We start from the raw sequence: 21,263 nt of genomic DNA on the forward strand, positions 1-21,263 counted from the left end.
CCACTAGCTCCTCTGTCCATGGGATTCTCCAGGCAAGAAGACTGGAGTGGGTTGCCATGCTCTCTTCCAGGGCATCTTCTCAACCCAGGGATCGAACCCACATCTCTCATTATCTATTGCATTGGCAGGAAGGATCTTTACCCCTAGCACCACCTGGAATGCCCCAGTGAATGCTGACAACTAGAAATGCAGAAAATAAGGGCTGCTCCTAAGTTAAACTGGAAGAGCAGCAAGCACAGGTTGTAAAGAGGAAAACACACGATGAGCGACAACAGCGCCAACAGAAACAAGGGATGCGTTCACCCACATAGAAAAAATATCTGTGCCATTCGGAAGAGGAGCCCGTCACCCTTGGAGGGACAGTTGGAACAAGAATGAAAACCGAGGCCATGGTCAGCAGTGCCCACCACACGGCCTGGGTGGCGTGGTGTCACTCACCAGGCTTCCTGTATCCCCAGAGCTGCTGGCAGTAACATCTCTGAGTGCCAGGCCGGGCAGCGTCCCCGAGTGAGCTAAGGCATCACTGCTCTCCTTCCAGTGCTGCTCTGGCGCCCTCTGTGGGCGGCCACCCTCATCCCCTGCCCTGCCACTTGCTGGGGCCCGGCTGTCCCCTTGGGATCCTTTCAGCCCTTGAGCTTGGGTGTTCCCAGCCCTTTGCCACACCAGACTGGGACGCAACTCAGGACTTGGGCTTGAGATATCAAGGAGACCGTGAATCTGGAAGGACACCACCCTGGGGCCTGTGAGAGAGCAGGAGAGCAAAGCCCCTACGGGGAGGAAGCAGAGCTGGGGTAACGTGCCCACAGCCTCCACTGCCTCCTGCACAAGTGCCTTTTCTTTGTCTCTCCTTGATCTGAAACAAAGCCCAGCTGCTGCTGCTCCGCAGGTGATTCCTAAAGATACACCTCCTGCCAGAGCTATTGTCCTGCTGCTCTGGGGCTGCCTGAGTGTGCTCAGGAGTATCAGACAAGTAGGGCTGCCACACCTCATACTGGAGGTGGGGGGCCTGATACTGGGGAAGGGTCGGAGGTGGGGGGAGGGTTTGAGGGTCAGGGAGGGCCTGATGCTGGCCTAGGGCCGTGACGCTGGACTGGGGTCTGATGCTGGACTAGGGTCTGATGCTGGGGGAGGACCTGATGCTGGACTAGGGTGCATAATTTGGATCCCCGTCAAGGTTGCCCTTGGACACGCCACCCTGTGACCAATGGCGAGCCTCGACACCTGCACTTTGTTCCCACCCTCGGCCCGCTGCCCACACCTCAGCAGCAGAGGGGCCCTGTCCCCGCAGATGCTGAAGTGATGGAGCCTCTTGTCTCCGGAGCCAAGGGCATGAACACACCGTCGGTCGTCCTCTAGGGACACCTATGCTTCCGCCTTCTGGCCTTTCCATTGCATCCGTCCGTTTCTCTTAACAGAATGTCCGTGTGATGACACGGGCTCCCATTACCAGCTCTGGTCTGTTCTCAGTGAGAGTACAGCTTACCCTCAGCACTCTTTATTGGCCCTGGGAAATTCTGCTTCAGTACTTTATTGAAAGAAAGCAATAAATAATACTGTGATAAAAATAGTTCAAAAGTAGACTGTACATACTTTGTCACATATTCGGGAAGTTCACAAAAGATTAATAGGAAAATAGAATGATAACAATGAATTGTACAAGTAAATTAAAGGCAGAACCCACATGTAAAGAGACATGCTGTCTCTGTCTACCAAGATACCAGCTGCATAATAAATATCACACTGTGACCTGAACGCATCTCTTGCTGGCTTTTTTAATGTGCCGCTGAAAAAGTAAAAATTACATTTGCTACTTATACAATCCAGAATGGCTATGTCATCACAATCTAAAAATGTACGCCTAGGTCCATTCTTTAAACATGTTTACAATCATGTAAAAAGATGATTTACATAAAAATAAGGCCTTTGTCAGAGCTACACTATCCTGTCTGTCTGGGAAGTGGCACCTTCACTGTCCAGCTCGATGGCTCTGCAGCGGGTGCAGGGCATCGTGATTGGTCCCCAAAGAGTCTCACCGGAGAGGAGGGATCTGGGTCCACAGAGACTGGGTTACAGGAGAGATTTTCAGTCTTCTTCTAGGCATCCTTTCAGCCCAAATTTCATTAGAAGCTCACATTTAACACCCAGTACTTTTAAATCACTTCACGCTGCGGACAAAAAAGCATTTCTTGCTAGAAAAAGTACAGTTTAGGCCAGTCGTTAACATCCAACAACAACTGGTTGAAATTAAGTTTGCTTATTTCAGAGTGATTGTTGGAGAGCTTGGTTACATTCTGGAAGGATAATAAAGCACACCGTGTCATGATGATTTTACAATCGCAGGAAAACCCCTTCTCTCATGGTTTAACATTGAAAAATTAAACAAGAATAATTACAATAAATGCATCATTTACAAAAGCCCTGTGTTTGTTCATAGGATTTATACAGACAAGCACTACAGTACGTTCATTTGAAAGACTGAAATCAGGTATCAGAACATGAATTGATCTGAAAGGATATTCATAGCCTGAATATACAAGAAAAAGGAAGTAATTATATAAATGAAGCCATAAGTTTACATAAATATCAGAAACATTAAATTCTAAAATATTTTCTCTATGGTATTCATGAATTTTTCACTAATTAAAAACCCTGTAATATCTTCGGGTCCATGTAACAAGTATTAACAGAGTAAAGATTCCATCGAGTTCAAAATGTAGTCTTTGTTGTATACTGGATGCTGTATAAACATCTGGAGAATTCGTGCAGGTAAACTGGAAACACACACAGAAAAGTCAGTCCTGGGTTGGCAGCTGGTGCCCCAGCCCCTGCCCCTCCTGACACCCCCACCCCCCCACCCCATTTGGGGCTTCAGCTGCTTTGAGAATTCAGAGAAACATGGAGGACCAAGTAGATCAAGGAGAGAACTCTGTGGCTGACTTTATTCTGACATATAGCTAAAAGCTGCTGGTAAAAAAACTCAAAAGCCCAATCCAGCTTTCTAGCTGAGATGTGAACAGGACAGAGCAGACAGCCTCCTGCCCTCAGAGTTGCTCCAGCAGGGCTGGGCCCCAGGGCCGAACCCACCAGAGGACCACCCAGAGCAGCACCTGCAAGGGAGGGTGGCCCCTTAGCAGTGGCCGAGCCCCAGATGCCGGTGCACCTCCGTGTGAAACGCTGGCCTCCGCATGGAGAGGCCCAGGGCAGGGCAGCCTCGTGAACCCTGACGCTCTGGGCCCTGTTCCCTCCGAGAACGTGCAGGCAGGGCGTGGCCGGCAGCACTGCCGCTGTGGGAGGGATACCCATGCGTCCCTATGCGAGGGGCCTTGGCCATGCTCTGACCACTCCGGCGGCAGTGGGGCGCCAAGGTCACGTTCTCTGCTGTGAGGGTTCTCCCAGGCTAACCTCCGGAGACCCACTGACCCTCCACTCCCTGGGGCGTGGGCTCCGTGCCCCCGCAGGACCAGGCCGGCCTGTACTCACCCCGAAGCACATCAGGAGCAAGTCCTGACTGTAGCAGAATCCAGCCCCTTTGTTCCCGCCACGATGCCTGGTCCCATGAGCGCGGGAGGAAGGGTGCAAACACAGAGTGCGGTTAGTCGTGCAACGTCACATGGGGCACGAGGACACACAACGCACACCCGCAGCAGTGCCCACTCCTACTGAGGGTCTGGGGAAACTTCTAGAGGGTGGATGAGCCGGAGAGAGCGAGCTTGGGGGCTGCCACGTGGGGGTCCCTGCCACCCGGGGTGGGGGAAGGGCGGTCAATGGCACATTTGATGACGTAAACGCGGTCATGGGGACAGATACTCCACGTCGGCAGCTGCCAGTCTCTCCTTAGACCTACGGATTCACAGAGCTCCACATTCACAGATTCCACACAGTCTATTGTTATTCAATTTTACACTTACCTCATTCCCTCAGCTGCCAGCTTTACGAGAAAGAGGTAGGAGATGACAAGACCACCATCAAATGTGAGCCCTCGAGATCAGACGCGTTGAGGGTGGTATGGCCGTAGAAGGAGGCGGCTGCCTCCGGGCGCCCTAAGAGCCCTGCGCTGTGCCTCCCTTTCGCTCTGACCTGCCGGTCGGGCCAGCAGGCCGCACCTCACCACCAGGGCGCGCGCTGTACTTGAGCTGAACGACCAGACTCCGCCGGCCAATGCCGCCACGCCCCCGACCACCGCCACCCCGCGGCCAGCAAAGGCCTAGCCAGGTTCGGCAGCCCGGAGGGCTTCCAGGACCCCCAGCAGCATGCCTGGCGTGCCTGCGTGTGGGGCCTGAGGGGTGGGCTGAGGGGCGCGGAGGTCTCGGCGCCCTCCACCCGGCCTCTCCAGGCCCGGCCGTGCTCGGCGAGCCGGGCCTCCCCCGATCCCGTTCGCTGCCCAGGGCCACGCGGCCCGGAGGTGTCTGGCTTTCGGCCCCGCCGCTGCCCGACCCCCGCGGCCCTCGGGCCTCTGAGCCTCCTGTGGGCCTAGGCGCCGCCCAGCCAGGGCCCTGAGCGCCCATCCTGCCCGACACCTGCCCGGTGCCCAAACCCACCGGGAGCCACGGAGGCGCGGTCCACAGGAGCGCCTCAGCCCCGCCCCTTTGCCCTACCGAGGCCCCCCCTTTCCCCCACGCCGCCGGACAAGCACACAACCTTCCTGCGAGAGCAGACGAGTGACAGGCAGGCACATGGACAGACACACAGACAGTCGACAGCCCGCCGTCGCAACCTCGTCAGCCAGAGCCATAGCACCTGTGAGAGGCTGGGGCCAGAGGAACGGACTGGCCGCCGGGTGTCAGGAGAGACAGAGGCAGAAAGAGATGAAAGTTCAGAGATAGACTCCAGGACTGTGAGAGGGAGAAACAGATAGACAGACAGACAGACGCGTGCGCGCGCCCGCGCACACACACACACACACACACACACACACACACACGGAGGCAGAGACAGAGGGAGACACAGAGCGAGCGACAGAGAGACAGCAAACAGGAGACAGACAGGGGAGAGAGGATGGCATCGGATCTGAGACAGACACACTGGCACAGCCCATGACGCACCTCAGAGGAAGGCCACGCGGAAGAAGCAGCTTCCCCAAGGGAGGGGGCGTCAGCTTTGGGCCAGGCCCAGCTGGACACGGTGCCCTGGGGCTGGCGGTCACCCGTGGGGACCCCAAGACTTCCTTGAAGCCGAGGTCTCAAAGGTCCCCTTTGGCCTGGCTACCTAAGGCGAGACCCAGCCCCCACCCCCAGGCCAGAGGGTGAGTGTGTGAGAGTGTGTGTGAGTGTGTCGGTGGGTGAGGGTGGGGTCGGTCGACTTGGGGCCGGGTGGATACCCAGAGTGGAGGGGGGAGGATGTGGAGGCCGGGGGTTGGGAAGCTTGTGTGTCCTCTTGCTATCTCTCTCTCCCTCTTTCTCCGTCTCCCTTACCTGTGGTTTCTAGCTCTTGACCTGTCTCGGCGGCAGAGTGTGTGTGTGTGTGTGTGTGTGTGTGTGTGTGTGTGTGTGTACCTCCAAACCCAAAGCAACTTTCTATGGAGCCATAGTGAAGGGTAAATGCACTCTTACTCATCTGATACATCCTAAAACACTGGACATGTCTGGACTCAAACTTTCAGTGCCGCCTTCCTGCCACCTCTGGCAAGCATTGATGGTGCAACTGTAATCCTCTAAAGGACCAAAAGTCCTGTACAAGTCCAGACATCTGCTCTGTACAGTCTCTTCCTACAGTACAGAAAAGTATAGAACAGAATGACACATTCTTTGTTAATTGTACAGATGAATCAGCTGCTATCTGCTGCCTAGTCAACATGGTCAACATGAGGGAGTCAAGCAAGAGTTCCAAATCTCTTGAATGTAGTCCTTGGAAATACTTCTGTTCTTAGTTGCTCGGTTGTGCCCAACTTTTATGCTACCCATGGACTGTGGCTGGTCAGGCTCCTCTGTCCGTGGCATTTCCCAGTCAAGAATACTGGAGTGGTTTGCCATTTCTTTCTCCAGGGGATCTTCCCGACCCAGGGATCAAACCTGAGTCTCCTGCAGGTGGATGCCTTCCCATCTGAGCCACAATACAACTAATTGCCTAGTCAAAATACAAAGAAAAGAGCTAGTGTTCTACTAAGTGGAAAGATGATTTAAGAAACGGAAGCTTTCCTTTGTTGGTATATTTGAATCTTTATGTAGTTTTATTTTATTTTTACGATTAAGGCTACTTGAACAAGGCAATGGAGAAACCCCAGAGTTGAAAAGCAATTGACTTTTTAAAAGAAACATGTGGCAGGTGAAACTTTCTTCATTTTTTAGAGTTGGTTCAATGCAAAATCTTTATTCAATAAATACGACTCTTGTGAACTTTATTTCAAATCTCCACAATGAATCACTAAGGCATCAAGGAAGAAAGGAGTAGAGGTGGAGAAAAAAAGAGCAACCTTTCCCCTTGGCTCCGTCTCAACCAGCTGCTTAGTTCCTTCATCTCATGGACTACGATCTGGGATAATCTTGTTTGTCTGATTTTTGTTTGGGGACCGTTTCTAGTCACAGGGCTAGAAACAGTGGAGGGGGTAAGCCCTTCTTTCCATTCCACATCAGACCCAGTGGGCAGTCCAGGCCCTGCCCACTGCATTGAGTCTGTAGCAACAGAATCACCAGTGATGCTGGATAACAATGCATATTCCTGGAATCCACTCCATTCACTACTGACTCTTTGAGGTGGTGGTCTGGAACCTATACCTGGAAACTTTCTTGAGGATTCCAAATCACACCAAAGTCTGAGGACTATGGAAGATCTTCACATTTCTGGAAGAGCTGCACACCTCCAGAAGGAACCACAAGACTTGCCTGAAATGGTAAAGGTATAAGTATTGGACTGAAAGTTGGAAGGTCTCCACCTTTGCTATGTAAGTAAAATGATCTTTCTTTGAAATGAAAATAGATAATACTAAAAGTTCACATTGTTCTAGAGCATTAAAAAAAAAAAAACCCTGAATTATAGAAATCTGATGTACGAGTTCCTGGAAAGCAAGAACCTATATTTATTGATATGTCTTCATGCCTTAGATTGTGCCTTGAATATAGTGTGCACATCAACAGAAGAAAGAAAAGAACTGAATCGACAAAGATACAAAGAGATCCAAAGTGCTGAGCCAAGTGAAAAGTTGAGGCTTCACAGAACTTTTCTGTCTTTCACACACTGAATAAATATTGAGCACCTACTATGAGCTAGTAGGCATGCAATATGTTTCTGGAAATAGAATGCTGAGAGAAGAAGAAACCCAGTTCCTTCTTTCACTGAGACTAATCTAATGATAAATAACAGGCAGATACTTTGAGAACTTCTATAGGGGCCTCTTCCCTCACCAAAAACTGGGTGTCAGAGAAGGCTTTTCAGACTAATAATTGAGTTGAGATCCATAGGTTGAACCGACGTAAACCAGGGTTGAGATGCAGGAAGAATTTCAGGCAGGTAAAATAGCATCTTGGAAGGCTACGTGACAAGGGAACCTTAGTACATTCAAGAAATGAAAAATGCCCTATGGGATGGAACCAAAAGAGTGCAGAGGGCATTCCAGTGAAAAGAAATCAGAGAAGAAAGTGGGGACCAAGCAATGAAGGGATTTGGTCATATCTTCACTATGATGGGAAAATACAAGAGCAGTTGGAGCAGGGAGGTGATAGAATTGCATCTGCATTTTAAAAAGGTCATCTTGCTCCACATCACTCATGATTGGACAGACTCAACTCCAAACTACAACGAGGTTCCACTTCACATTAGGCAGAATGGTCCTCATGGAAAAGTCTGTAGATAACAAATGCTGGAGAGGATGTGGAGAAAAGGAAACTCGCCTTCACCCTTAGTAGGAATGTGAGTTGGTAGAGCCACTATGGAAAAGAGTATGGAGGTTCCTGAAAGAACTAAAACTAGAAGTACCATATGATTCAGCAGTCCCATTCCCAGGCATATATCCACCAAAAGTATAACTGAACAAGATACATGCACCGTCTGTGCACATATATCTGTGTGTGTGCGGGGGTGCGCGCGAGCTCGGGCGTTCGCCTGCGAGGATGGGGGTGGGGTGGGGGTGGGGCTGGGGGTAGGGCTGGGGCTGGGGCTGGGGCTGGGGCTGCAGCTGGTGCAGACCCCCGGGATTGCCTGAGGCACGCCAAGGGAGCCCCAGACGGAGACCCGCGGGACTGTCGTCTGGTTTCCTGGAAGCCAAATGCGGAGGGGCTCGCGGGCCACGCGGAGGCAACCCAGGTCTGCAGCGGGAGTCGGTGCCCTGGCCACCCACCCCCAGGAGGGGCTGGGGCTGCGGGAGCCCAAGAGTTGGGACGTGGGGCGGGGGCTAAAGGAGAGGGAAGGCAAAGAGCCTACAGCACCCGGTATGCCCAGGGGGTCTCCCACCCAAGTACTAACCAGGCCCGACCCTGCTTAGCTTCCGAGATCAGATGAGATAGGGCGCGTTCAGGGTGCTATGGCCTTAGACGGAGGCTGCTGCCGCCCAGCGCCCTAAGAGCCCTGCGCTGCACCTCCCTTTCGCTCTGACTTGCCGGTCAGCCATTCCGTCTACAAGTAATTTTACTCCCTCCCCTTTCTCTCCCTGCTTTCTGAGAGTCTCTCTCCTTCCATACTTGATGGTGTGATGAATGGATGCCTTAGATCATTTTCCCTCAACATTTTTTTCTCTTTATTTTTACATTGATTTCTATGAATTCATCTTCAAGTTTATGGATTATTTCTGCTAGCATCTCAAATGTGCTATTGAACCTATCAGTTTTTCATTTCAATTATTTTAGTTTTCAAATCTAGAATTTATGTTAGTTTCCTTTAAAAAAAATAATTTGTAGCTCTTCATTGAGTCTCTCTGTTTGTTGACTTTGTATCATACTGTTATCTAATTCTTCAAACATGGTTCCAGTATTTCATTTTGTAGTTATCATTATTTTGATATTTTATCTTTTGACCTTCATACTGAATTTATAAGTGATATACTTATATGAGTTATCAGTGGTATGTTATACAAATGCTTTACTCACCACCATTACAACATTAGAGTTTCCTGATTTTAACTGTATACTTACCTGTCCCAGCAGGTTGATAAAGAGTCCAAGCCTAAAGCCCCTTTAAGGAGGAGGCAAGCTTGCTTTCTTTTTCACATTCTTTTGCCTAAGACAAGTAGGCATTGTAGGGAGCAGTATCTCAGGTTCAAGGACATTCCTCTTTTTGAGCTTTGGATGTATGTTATAGGAAAGGGTCTGGGCAAAACGCTCACATCCTTGAGATGTTTTTTGTCTATTCTCAGAGGCTAGTTGAGAAGTATATATGGCCCCACTTAAATTAGTGAGCCCCTTCTGATGTGTGTGTCAGAGCTTTTTCTGTCACCTTCACTTTAAATAAAATATACACAAAGCTCTGAGTGACTGAGACTGTCTTTGGCCCCAGAGTAATATCTTCTTCTTAGACACCATGAATCCAGTGGCATCAGTCACCGTTGACTGCTAGGTTATCATCTTGGGGGCTTGTCCAAGATCTTCAAGACAAGGTAAGAACACTCAGAGTTGAGATTCTTTTGCTCTTTTACTGTGGTCTCTACTTTACTACAGAGAAGGCAATGGCACCCCACTCCAGTACTCTTGCCTGGAAAATCCCATGGGCGGAGGAGCCTGGTAGGCTGCAGTCCATGGGGTCGCTAAGAGTTGGACACGACTGAGTGACTTCACTTTCCCTTTTCACTTTCCTGCATTGGAGAAGGAAAGGGCAATCCACTACAGTACTCTTGCTTGGAGAATCCCAGGGGCGGGGGAGCCTGGTGGGCTGCCAACTCTGGGGTCTCACAGAGTCGGACACGACTGAAGCAACTTAGCAGCAGCAGCAGCAGCTACTTTCCTAAATCAGAAGCATCTGGACTGAACTTCTTTTCCCCAGTCAGCTTTTCCTGGTCCCTCTGACCATTTCATATCTGCTTGGGGAATTAAAGTTATTAACCTTGTGTGCCAGATTGTAGACTTTCAAGGGACTTGCAATCCATGCTGTTATTGTGCTTTTCTAGCAAGGCCCCCACTCCAAGTTTTACAGGACACTGCAGACAGGAGCACTTTAGGGAGCTAGCTGGAGCTCTAGCTCCAGGGACATCTCTCAGACTGGAAATCACCATCCTGACCCCACAGACACACAGGCAAGTTCTTGTCATGGCTATGCCTCTGGACTATATGGATTGAGGCATTGCTGGTGAGCATGAGATTCCTGAGGACACAGATTGGGACACCCCAGATTTGGGCAGATTGAAAGTGCATTGGGCTTCTTCCCTTAGTAACGCTAGCTCTTAGCAGAGCAGACGAAGCCCTCCAGTGGCTCTTGTCTCAACTCCTTAGGTATTCTTTTTGTACAGTCTGATGGACAGGAATAAAAAGGATGATGTTGGCACTCCATGAATATGAAGGATTAGCTTTTCCTCGCAGGCGGGCCCTCCATTGCCTCCTTTGTTATTAAATAGACTCGTGTGGCCACTCTCAGGAGGATGTCTTGGGTTTTCTGTTCATCCCTTTATGACTTGCCACTTATACTGTTATGAGGAATGTGCGCAGGTACACAGAAGTTGGGTGCGTCCCCTAGTGGTCTTGGCTCGGCAAGCATCTGGAAAACTACTCTGTTCCACCCCAGGTGGTGCCGGAATAAAAGGGAAATCAAACCAAGGTTTTAATGGTGAGGACCTGGACATCAATCTGGGATGCCATCAGGTCTAACCCTGGTGCATCTCCACCATGCCTGGGTGGTAGAACGAGGGGGGTTGGGAGTAGGACACCTTCACCTGTAAGAGACAGGTTAGCTCTGGCCAGGGAAGGAAGCTTAGGTGGAAAATCAGTCTCCAACCCCGTCTAGAGCAGGAGCAGACACCTCTGGTAGAAAAAAGCCATGGCACTGGGCACTGCTTTTTTCTCTCTTACAGATGGGGCCTAACAGTCCAGAACCACCCCCCCCTTGAATAATATCTTGAAAAACTGGGATAATTTTGATCCTCAAGGCCTAAAAATCCCTTATATATGGGGTTTCTTTGCTTTAAGAGAAGACCTCACCTGCCCAGAGAGAGAATCCCTGCTGGGACATCTTATCGATCAGTCTACCCCTGTCATCAGAGCCCATCTGAGCACTCTCTGGTTTAAAGCTTAGCTATGAAGCTATGACTACATGAAGGAGAAATGACATTTTGAACCCTGAATGGCCATGTGTATTCTTTAGACTCCGGAGAAAACTAGGTAAAATGGAATCTTTTTGAAATTGCAAAACTGGTTCTTTTTGCACATGTAATTACTAAACGTTTGACTTGTGAAAATACTCTTTTGGGGAGCTCTGATCCTGCCTGAGAAACAGAAACATGCCTGGGGAAAAACCTGAGTTAACTCTTATCATGTCCTTGAGATACACAGACCACTCTATCTGGGACTCCAGCCATGAGCTGGAACTCAAGCCAAGAAAATAAAAGGGACAAAGAGACATTTTAAATTTCAGGTGGAAAACTGTGAGGTTTCTGTCTGTCCAGATTTGTGTGTGTCCCGGTGTATGTCTCCATCCTTGGAAAAAATTGCTAAAGGCTAAGTGGTTCAATGAGCTCTAATTAATTGGCCTAAAGAGAAGTCAGTGCTTACAAATCAAACAATTCTAAATTCAAGAAAATTAAAGTAAATGAATTTGAGGCTTGTGTGAACTGGGAAATAATCATTACTGAATTGATACATGATATTGATGTTTGTTTATTGATCTAATTAACAGAGACATTGTGAAGATACTTTTATAAATGATATAACTTTGGGTGATTTATCCTTACCAATCAACAGAATGATGAGGTAAAGTACAAGTCATGGTTTCTGAAGAAAAGTAAGATGTGTGTTTTTAATAAAAAGTAATAAGGAATGGAATTCCATTCTATTAAGGAAAAGCAAAGTAAGTCTAAACGTACAGGTGGCTGTCCTCTAAATGGACAAATGAAGTGATGAATACAGAAAGTGTAACCAGGTGTGTTGCAAGTGAAAGAAGAGTTTTGTGCATGCTACAAGTTTGTTAAGACATTAAACTGCCTTTGAAGTCTTATTGTTACTATGACTAAATGAATAACTATTGTTTCACAGTGAATATAAGCTGTTACCAAACTGGAATTTGGTTTTCTCTCACTGATTAAAAGAACAAAGTTTTCATGGAATATGGCTTTTGAGAACAGACTACAGCACATATGAACAAAGCTCATTCTGCTTCTACAAAAGTTAACACGTCTTCAGGGAATTTAAAATGGATTAAAAATGGCCATAAACCAAAGAGTTGGGGCTATGACAGGTCCAAGATGGCCACTTGGCTTTTCCTGGCTCCCTGACAAACCTCATTTTTATTTGATAATGCCTTTCCTGGCTTCAGGATTAATATCTCAGAAAAGAAAAAAATGGTTAAAAGGTGCTTTCCACAATCTCCAGTGATCAGGGCACCCACTTTGCTGGACAGGTCATACAGACGTTCACAAAAACTTCATGAGTCTCTTCAAGACTATTGCTTTCACTGATGTCCTTGGTCATTGGGCAAGGACAGCAGAACAAAGGGATCAATTGCATGGGATGCAGTAGACCGCTAAATATGACCACAGTGTTCACAACTTTTTGTCTGACATATTGTTGACTTTTACTCTGTGTTTTCAGATATAAAGAAGCACTTCTCCTCGAGTTACTGATCGTTTAAAACAATCTAGTGATTTACTCCTATGGGTAAAATTATACCTTTTTTCTCTCTGCCTCATCCCTCCAGAAACTGGAGACACTTGGGTTCTGAACAGCCTTATCAGGTAAATAAAAAGACTGTCTCCCGACATATACAGAAATCTCAACATATACTGGGGAGCTCTAAAAGAAAAATCCACCTAACTGATGTCAGGCCTATGGCATCTATTATGTTTCACTGAATATTAAGTTCCAGTTTTTTTTAATTAAGGTCTGTATTTACTAAGACTCACTCCTTACATAGTTCATTGTGGTTATGTTACATTGCTAAGAGGTTGAATTAAGTTGTTAAAAAGGACATTCTGAGTTTGTTTCTAAAGCTTATCTCAATAACCAGTCTTTGAATAAAGATCAGATGCTCAGGATCTACAAGCAGGATATCAACAGCAAGCTATAGTCATTTAGCAAACTAAGTCAGATGACATGGAGATGTCACTGGGCTACACCTAATAGAAGTTCTTGACTTAACTTCTTACTTATGATTCTACTATTACTGCTATTGTTTTCGATATTGCCTGTTTCAAGAAGTGTTGTTCCTTACATTCTCAAGTGTGTGACTGAGCCACTAAGTGAGTCACTGTATGACTTAGCTGTAAAAAGAAGAGAAGTGAAAAGCAAAGGAGATAAGGAAAGATATAAGCATCTGAATGCAGAGTTCCAAAGAACAGCAAGGAGAGATAAGCAAGCCTTCCTCAGCGATCAATGCAAAGAAATAGAGGAAAACAACAGGATGGGAAAGACTAGAGATCTCTTCAAGAAAATTAGAGATACCAAGGGGACATTTCATGCAAAGATGGGCTCGATAAAGGACAGAAATGGTATGGACCTAACAGAAGCAGCAGATATTAAGAAGAGGTGGCAAGAATACATAGAAGAACTGTACAGAAAAGATCTTCACGACCCAGATAATCACGACGGTGTGATCACTGACCTCGAGCCAGACATCCTGGAATGTGAAGTCAAGTGGGCCTTAGAAAGCATCACTATGAACAAAGCTAGTGAGGTCATGGAACTCCAGAGGAGCTATTTCAACTCCTGAAAGATGATGCTGTGAAAGTGCTGCACTGAATATGCCAGCAAATTTGGAAAACTCAGCAGTGGCCACAGGACTGGAAAAGGTCAGTTTTCATTCCAATCCCAAAGAAAGCAATGCCAAAGAATGCTCAAACTACCGCACAATTGCACTCATCTCACATGCTAGTAAAGTAATGCTCAAAATTCTCCAAGCCAGGCTTCAGCAATACACAAACCGTGAACTTCCAGATGTTCAAGCTGGTTTTAGAAAAGGCAGAGGAACCAGAGATCAAATTGCCAACATCTGCTGGATCATGGAAAAAGCAAGAGAGTTCCAGAAAAACATCTATTTCTGCTTTATTGACTATGCCAAAGACTTTGACTGCATGGATCACAATAAACTGTATAAAATTCTGAAAGAGATGGGAATACCAGAACCCCTGACCTGCCTCTTGAGAAATCTGTATGCAAGTCAGGAAGCAACAGTTAGAACTGGACATGGGAAAACAGACTGGTTCCAAATAGGAAAAGGAGTACATCAAGGCTGTACATTGTCACCGTGCTTATTTAATTTCTATGCAGAGTACATCATGAGAAATGCTGGACTGGAAGAAACACAAGCTGGAATCAAGATTGCCAGGATAATATCAGTAACCTCAGAAATGCAGATGACACCACCCTTATGGCAGAAAGTGAAGAGGAACTAAAAAGCCTCTTGATGAAAGTGAAAGTGGAGAGTGAAAAAGTTGGCTTAAAGCTCGACATGCAGAAAACGAAGATCACAGCATCTGCACCCATCACTTCATGGGAAATAGATGGGGAAATAGTGGAAACAGTATCAGACTTTATTTTGGGGGGCTCCAAAATCACTGCAGATGGTGACTGCAGCCATGAAATTAAAAGACGCTTACTCCTTGGAAGAAAAGTTATGAACAACCTAGATAGCATATTCAAAAGCAGAGACATTACTTTGCCAACAAAGGTCCGTCTAGTCAAGGCTATGGTTTTTCCTGTAGTCATGTTTGGATGTGAGAGTTGGACCATGAAGAAGGCTGAGCACCGAAGAATTGATGCTTTTGAACTGTGGTGTTGGAGAAGACTCCTGAGAGTCCCTTGGACTGCAAGGAGATCCAACCAGTCCATTCTGAAGGAGATCAGCCCTGGGATTTCTTTGGAAGGAATGATGCTAAAGCTGAAACTCCAGTACTTTGGCCACCTCATGCAAAGGGTTGACTCTTTGGAAAAGACTCCGATGCTGGGAGGGATTGGGGGCAAGAGGAGAAGGGGAAGACAGAGGATGAGATGGCTGGATGGCATGACTGACTCGATGGACATGAGTCTAAGTGAAGTCCAGGAGTTGGTGATGGACAGGGAGGCCTGGCGTGCTGCGATTCATGGGGTCACGAAGAGTCGGACAGGACTGAGCGACTGAACTGAACTGAACCGACATAACATAAGAAATCCCCACGCAATAGGAATTAAAATCAGTATATGAGTTTTCTCATACAGTGTGATTTACTAGCGAAAAGCAACCACCACCCCACAACCTGAACTGCTCATGAATCCAGACTGAATGAGGCAGGCAGAATAATGTCTTATTTTAAGCCTCATTCCGAGAGAGAGAGATTTGTATGAATGATGTCTCTGTGAAATGAAGCAATATATTCTGGCCTCTTTATTTCCTAGTACTTGTACTTATTAACAAGAGAGATAAGAATGGCATATATTGTAAGCATCTTTTTAAAAAATTCCTCACCCAAAATATCTGGTATTAAACTCTGTAGTTCGTGGCTGAAGGTCATGGATTATGGTTTATGCTTAATTTACACATGAAGGCAGAACTGAGGTCTCTATGGAAGGCTATTAAACACTATAAGCAAACACAGAGATGGGGATATTGAAAAATATCAGTTATTACCAGATATTCGCAACTATCTGGGAAGATGAATGGATGATCTTTATGAAAATGTAACTCCAAACAACTGATCCACTTGAGGAGATAATTCAATTGGGAAAATAAGTAAGATTTGGTTAATTTACATTATTTACTACATATTCATTCAGTTACTTTGATAACTTTTGCCTCCTTAAGATTATTATTTACAATTCTGAAACACCATTCTTTTTTGACATGTAAATATGAAGCAAAATATGAAAATAATATTTGCAAAGTATCTTGCAAGTACAAAAATAAGACACATACATATTCAGTTCAGTTCAGTCCCTCAGTCGTGTCTGACTCTTTGAGACTCCATGTACTGCAGCAAACCAGGCCTCCCTGTCCATCACCAACTCCCGGAGTCCACCCAAACCCATGTCCATTGAGTCAGTGATGCCATCCAGCCATCTCATCCTCTGTTGTCCCCTTCTCCTCCTCCCCTCAACCTTTCCAAGCATCAGGGTCTTTTCAAATGCATCAGCTCTTCTCATCAGGTGGCCAAAGTGTTGGAGTTTTAGCTTCAACATCAGTCCTTCCAATGAACACCCAGGACTGATCTCCTTTGGGATGGACTGGTTGGATCTTCTTGTAGTCCAAGGGACATTCAAGAGTCTTCTCCAACACCACAGTTCAAATGCATCAATTCTTTGGCCCTCAGCTTTCTTTAGAGTCCAACTCTCACATCCATACATGACTGCTGGAAAAACTATAGCTTTGACTAGACAGATCTTTGTTGCTAGTAAAGTAATGCTCAAAATTCTCCAAGCCAGGCTTCAGCAATACGTGCACCATGAACTTCCAGATGTTCAAGCTGGTTTTAGAAAAGGCAGAGGAACCAGAAATCAAATTGCCAACATCTGCTGGATCATCAAAAAAGCAAGAGAGTTCCAGAAAAACTTCTATTTCTGCTTTCTTGACTATGCCATAGCCTTTGACTGTGTGGATCACAATAAACTGTGGAAAATTCTGAAGGAGACACACACATAATATAGCCAAATATTAATATGGCCTATCTTTGTGTGGAGAACAGTTAACAACATTTTTATGACATATTAATAATATGATTCTTTAAAATTCATAATCTTTTCTATTAATTCTAAAAAATATTACATTATTTGAGACAGAAACTTTAGAAAATATCCTATTACCTAAAATAAATCTATAGTATTAAATATAGTTTAACTCATTATATAGAATACAAATCTATACTATCAATAGTTACATTTTATATCCAAAACTATGCACATTTTCATAAGAAAATGCAGCAATCTTAAAAATGTATTTCAAACAAAATGTATACTTTGCACTAGAAAATCATGAAAATCCTATAGGTATGGATGTATACACATTAGACTTCCCTGGTAGCTCACCTGGTAAAGAATCCATCTGCAATGCAGGAGACCTCTGGTTGATTCCTGGGTCAGGAAAATCCCCTGGAGAAGAGATAGGCTACCCACTCCAGTATACTTGGGCTTCCCTGATGGCTCAGTTGGTAAAGAGTCTGCCTGCAGTATGGGAGACCTGGGTTCAGTCCCTGGCTTGGGAAGATCCCCTGGAGGAGAACATGGCAACCCACTCTGATATTTGTGCCTGGAGAATCCCCATGGACAGAGAAGCCTGGTGGGCTACAGTCCATGTGGCCACAGAGTCAGAAACACCTAAGCACAGCAGCAGAATATATATATATATTCCCATCACTGAGTCTGATCTATATTTTGTCAAATATTATTTTAGGATTATTCTACACTTGAAATTAGAAACGAAGTGAAAGTCTTTTACTTTGAAATAAATCATCTATTTTGAGGAACTAAAGGATTTATATTTTCTTCTTTTTTGTAGCAAAGTCAGTTGTAGTTTATTTATTCCTTGATCATGTATACTTAATGTGAAACCCAGTTAAAATAGCAAGAGTTTGTGTGTATATATATATATATATATATATATACACACACACATATATTTTCCCCAATACTTACAATGTTACTTCACAAACAGATCACACAGTGACTTGCTTTTCAGACTGTAAGACTTGCCATGTAGACTACAAGGCTGGACTTTACACTATGTTGTATTTAGATCTATATATTCTTTTCACTTAAGTAAAATAATCGCAGTTCACAAATACACACAAAAAGATCTCTAGGTACTTGATTAAAAGAAATCTAGAGTTGTAGGATACGAGGCTAGGTATATGGTTCTGAAAGGAGTTTGCAGTATGTGATTGTTCTTATTTTCCTATAACTGCCTTTTTGTTTTTGTTTAGTCGCTGAATCATGTCCAGCTGTTTTGCATCCCCATGGGCTGTAGCCCACCAGATTCCTCTCTCCATGGGATTTCCCAGCCAAAAACACTGGAGTGGGTAGGCATTTCCTTCTCCAGAGGATCTTCCTGGCCCAAGGATTGAACCTGTGTCTCCTGCATTAGCAGGTGGATTCTTCAACTGTCTTTTACCTTTTAACATATTATTACCTTTTATACCTTGAGGCCAACTATTTTGAGAGCGAAGTCTCCCCCAGGTTTAGCCTTCAATACAGGCAGGATCACTCTCCCTCCAGATTTTTCAGTGTGTTTTTACTCTGTAAAAAGTTTTCTTTTCTTTTTTTTTTTTTTAAACAAAGGGGATTATTAGTGAAAAGTGAAATCAAGGAAAACATATTGAGAGGAAAATAAAGAGGGAACCACCGAAGGCAAGCTGTTGTTGGAGGCTTGGCTTTTACACATTCTGACTGATTTTCCCGTTAGCAGGAGAGAATCAGCAACAGAGGGAGTGATGAGAAGACAGTCACTGGCGTCAGACGAATGACCTTCAGATCATTAAGTTCCCTTCCCAGAACCTTTTATTGCACCAAACTCTTCTTATGGAATTTTTCATCTCCATGTTTCTAAGTGTGTAGATAAGCGGGTTGAGCATGGGGACAATAATTGTGTAGAAGAGCATAAACACTTTATCTTCTGGTAATGTTGTGGCAGGTCTAATATAAACAAAGATGACAGGTGTGAAAAAGAGGATCACGGACTGTGATGTGGGAACTACAGGTGGAAAGTGCTTTATGGTGGTTTCTGCAGAATATGTGCACACATTATACAGAATCAAAGTGTAGGAGGCCATCAAAACCACAAAGAGCACCAGTCCCATCAAGCCAGAATTGGCAATGACAAAAAAGCCAATTTTGTGAGTATCAGTGCAGGCTAGTTTCAACAAAAGATATGCATCACGGAAATAGTGATCTATTTCACTGGGGCCACAGAAAGGTCAAACAATCGCAAGAAGAAAGAGACCAAGAGAATGAAGAAGTCCCCCTGCACACGACGCTATGAGAATTGAGTGACGTTTTTGCCTGTTCATGGTGATGGCGTCGTGGAGAGTTTGGCTGACGGCCACATAGCAGTCACAGGCCATCCCTGTGAGGGTGAAGACCTCAATCCCCCCTCAAAGAAGTGGGTGGTGAAAAGCTGTGTCATGCAGTTTTTATAGGAAATGGACTTTTTCTCCATCAGTAAGTCAGTCATGAGTTTGGGTGTCACAGTGGAGGTGTAGAAGAGGTCTGAGAGTGCAAGGCAGTTAAGGAAGAAGTACATGGGCTGGGTGATTAGCTGACTGCATGTAATAGAAATCACAATGATCAAATTCCCCAACCACATAGCCAGGTAACAGAATAAGAAAAATAAAAAGCAGAGGATCTGGACTTTCTTGTCCATAGAAAGTTCTAAGAGGATAAATTCAGTAACATTATTTCTATCTTCCATGATCTGATGTTCAAGAAAGTGATCTGAAATGACAAAACCAATGAAACGAATCATTGATGAGAAAATGGAAACCTAATATCTACTTTAAATGGCACCAATGCCTTTTAAAGACAAGTTATTTTGAGACCCACTGAAATCATTTTCATTTAATACGAGTCTTTGACTATCTAGAACTAATATTCTTCTATGAGCTAAGAATACAGTGATAAATTAGACAAAGTTCCAGTTTTTATATAATTTAAATTATTTTGTGAGGAAGCAAGGAATTATATTTATCAAGAATTTTTAAAAAAGAGATAATCTTAATAGTGTTAAGTAGGGTGACATATAATGTGCCAATTTAGGATGTAAAATAGAGGTAACTATAGAATTTGCTTGATTAAGTGGTTTCTAATGAAATCACAAAATTGGTGTAGGGTGTGTGGGTGGGTTTTGCAGTGCTGGCACAGAGTCAATGTTAAATAAATATCAATTAAATAAAAATCTGGAAAGTGAACAATGTGCTATAATTTTGAAGGAATAATACAATAAATAATCATCCTTTAGTCAGGTAATTCATGATAAAACTGAAGAACAAATCATTTTTATGAGTGGACTCATAATCCTTTTTGACTTTTAAGTTAGTTAAGTTGCTCAGTAGTATCTGATTCTTTGCGACCCCGTGGACTGTAGACCACCAGGCTCCTCCATCCATGGGATTCTCCGGGCAAGAATACTGGAGTGGGTTGCCATTTCCTTCTCCAGGGGATCTTTCTGACTCAGGGATCAAACCCAGGTCTTCTGCATTGCAGGCAGATGCTTTAACCTCTGAGCCACCAGGGAAGCCCTTTTGACTTTTAAGAGGAAATAATTCCTTCATGTGAAATACTCCATGAAATTTTCATATTTCTTAAACAATATTTGAAGCATCTCTAGGTTAATATATTGACAACTATGCTTTTCCTGTTTGTCTATATTTCTCTTGCAAGATTATTTCCTCTTTCAAAATAAATTAACATTCAGAAGTTATTTGAGTTCCATCTTATCAGACTGTAATTATAGTTGCCTAGTTTGGAAATAATATACTGAGAAATGGGCTCCACTAATTCCAAATTAGTTCCCCTAAACACAATGCAATAAACAAGATGGAGCACTTCTTCCCGTAATTTCTGAGAGAATTCACCCACACAGTCTGCATGTGGAGTAGAGTTCCCTTTGGTCCACATCTTCGCTAGCATTTGTTATTGATAGACTTTGCAATGAGGACCATTCGGATTCGAGGAAGTGGTCCCTCCTTGTAATTTGCAGTTGAGTCGCTCCAATCATTAGTGTTATGGAGCAAGATGAACTTTTGGAAATGCAGATGCAATTCTATCACCTCCCTGCCACAACTGCTCTTGGATTTTCCCATCATATTGAATACATGATCACATCCCTTCATTGCTTGTTCCCGAAGTTTGTCTCTGATGTCTTTTCACTGGAATGCCCTCTGCACTCTGGCTTCCATCCCATAGGGCATTTTTCATTTCTAGAATGTCCTAAGTTTCCCTGGTCACATAGCCTTCCAAGATGCTATTTTCCCTGCGTGAAATTCTTCCTGCATCTTAACCCTGGTTTACGTAGGTTCAACCTACGGATCTCAAACCAATTGTTACTCTGAAAAGCCTTTCCTGACACCCAGGTTTTGGTGAGGGAAGAGGTCCCACTATAAGTTTGCAAAGGATCTGGCTGTGATGTATCATTAAATTCCTCTCAGTGAAAGCAGGAACTCTGTATCTTCTTCTCTCCACATTCTATTTCCAGAAATTTATTACACGCCTCCTAGCTCATCGTAGGTGCTCAGTATTTAC

The 21,263-nt window shown here is 44.9% G+C and overlaps 3 pseudogenes across 2 annotated transcripts; all 3 read right to left on the reverse strand.

The window, feature by feature from the left end:
- Positions 1–1,756: 1,756 nt before the first annotated feature.
- Positions 1,757–4,880, reverse strand: LOC147347898 (uncharacterized; annotated as a pseudogene). The gene has a single exon (XR_015150812.1). The product of XR_015150812.1 is annotated as an uncharacterized LOC147347898 (transcript).
- A 3,465-nt stretch (positions 4,881–8,345) lies between these two features.
- On the reverse strand, positions 8,346–8,464 carry LOC147347899 (5S ribosomal RNA; annotated as a pseudogene).
- A 9,617-nt stretch (positions 8,465–18,081) lies between these two features.
- Positions 18,082–20,282, reverse strand: LOC147347900 (olfactory receptor 4P4-like; annotated as a pseudogene). Its single transcript, XR_015150813.1, has one exon. The product of XR_015150813.1 is annotated as an olfactory receptor 4P4-like (transcript).
- Between the last annotated feature and the right edge of the window lie 981 nt (positions 20,283–21,263).

The sequence above is a fragment of the Bos grunniens genome, chromosome 22, assembly GCF_055505025.1.
Source record: "Bos grunniens cultivar Pamir isolate PY7600 chromosome 22, Bosgru_T2T1.0, whole genome shotgun sequence".
In the NCBI taxonomy this organism is placed as follows: domain Eukaryota; kingdom Metazoa; phylum Chordata; class Mammalia; order Artiodactyla; family Bovidae; genus Bos; species Bos grunniens.